The sequence below is a fragment of the Hyposmocoma kahamanoa genome, unplaced genomic scaffold (genome assembly GCF_003589595.1).
Source record: "Hyposmocoma kahamanoa isolate Upper Pololo Valley unplaced genomic scaffold, ASM358959v1 96929, whole genome shotgun sequence".
NCBI classification, from domain to species: domain Eukaryota; kingdom Metazoa; phylum Arthropoda; class Insecta; order Lepidoptera; family Cosmopterigidae; genus Hyposmocoma; species Hyposmocoma kahamanoa.
This window is the reverse complement of record NW_020655285.1, coordinates 145,164-146,915: the sequence shown is the minus strand read 5'-3', so window position 1 is coordinate 146,915 and position 1,752 is coordinate 145,164. Positions and strand designations below refer to the sequence as shown.

General features: G+C 33.4%; 1 long non-coding RNA gene across 1 annotated transcript; it reads right to left on the bottom strand.

Moving 5' to 3' along the window:
* Window positions 1–329: 329 nt before the first annotated feature.
* Window positions 330–1,370, bottom strand: LOC113238573. The gene is made up of 3 exons (XR_003311110.1): window positions 1,241–1,370; window positions 868–1,006; window positions 330–692 (listed from the first exon to the last, which is right to left on the bottom strand). It is a non-coding gene; the product is annotated as an uncharacterized LOC113238573 (long non-coding RNA).
* Window positions 1,371–1,752: the final 382 nt, after the last annotated feature.

The following is a 1,752-nucleotide window of genomic DNA, read 5'->3' as shown; positions in this document are numbered from 1 at the left end:
TTTGTAAAACAAATTGTACCTATATGGTTTACCATATTATTACTTAAGAAAAATAAATAGTATAATATTGTATATACAGGGTCAAGAGCACGTCAAGTTTAACACTTTAAGATTTAAATCCAACTCAATGCCGCTTTCGGTAAGAACGGTCCAAAGTACAAAGTCAAGCTTGATGTGCTTTTGACTGTACCTGAACACTTAAAATTAAAAGATTGAAGGTGAATTTGTAAAATAAGAACAAAATAGTCTTGAAGTTAAGAAATAAATAATATTTATAATAAAAATAATATTATATTTTTATATTTATAATTATTTTTCATTTTCTACATCACAATCTATTCACTAAAGAAATGGGCATGGCTCTGCCATGTTTTAGCTCATCTTGGCTACTACTGGTAGTCCCTTAACATCACGTTGCGCAGCCATATCACCTGGTGGGGGTAATTTGGCATTCAATGCAATGTTATGCAGTTCACCACATGGAATTACTATTTTACTGGTGACTTGGAGATGTTAATGAAGTGTTCAGTGCTTAAGTAAACATCTTCAATGTGTCTTCAGCAAGCCAAAACACCGTTCAATACAATTCGTGGCCTGGATAAGACGCCTGGTGTAATTCTCTTCTGGTGACCCTGATGCAGCATTTAAGATAGGCATCATTAGCCAGGCTCTTTGTGGGTATCCAGAATCACCTAAAACAATTAGGATTGTTTAAATTAACAATTAATCATAGGAGGCAGGCAGTTGACAATTAGTTTGTAAAACTTAAAGCTGTTTTTGTTATAGGCCTAAATGTTTAGACTAACAACAAAACATATAGATTATGCAAAAAGTAGTTACGAATAAATGTTCAATTTTGTTCCTTACCTAATAGCCCTTTTCTTCACCATTTTGATGAAGGGCAAGCATGTATGGTTCCACTTGCCTGGATGACCATATAAGAGTCATGTGTGGCTCCACCATACTTAGCATCGACATTTAAAATTTTTAAGTTATGATCATAAATCTGTAAAATAGACAAAATTGTTGGTTGATACAGAGATAAATACGCTATATGCTATTCAAATTTTACGAATTAAACAAAGTAACTACATAATTAACTTCAGCATGTACCTTGTAAAATTTCAGATTTATATTAACCCTTCGACTAACTGTACAAAAATCACAGAACAAACAATTTCAATTTTAATACTAAAATTATCTTGTCAAACAATGAAATGTGTCATAAGCTAAAACTTACCATTTGTACATTTAATGGGTGGTATACTTTTATAAAAAAGATGCTCATCTACCATGAACTTCACAATGGTTACATGGGTGCAGTCAATGCACCCTATTACACCAGATAAATGAAATCTTATTTGGAACCTGTAAATTCATTAATAAAATTGATAAAAGTGAAATGGTGCAAATACGTTATCATTTACGTGTTATTTTACTGAAATGTCACTTACTGGGCTTAACTTGTTGCGTTTGTGGGAACACCCATTTACTTATTACATTCGGATGATTGAGGACTTCCACAACTTGCCTAATGCAACGACTAGTTGTTCGCTGCAGCAAATGTTGCGAGACTCACACGATCCACTGGTAAGACCCTGTCGCCAAGAAACTCTAGGCACAAAAAACCTACAAAAACAATATTTTTGTTATCATAACCTCTGGTGGTTGGTACCCATTAATATTACACTTCATATTACAGCGGTAGGCATAATTTCTTTACCTTAACTTTCAGTAGAAATGCTACGGTTC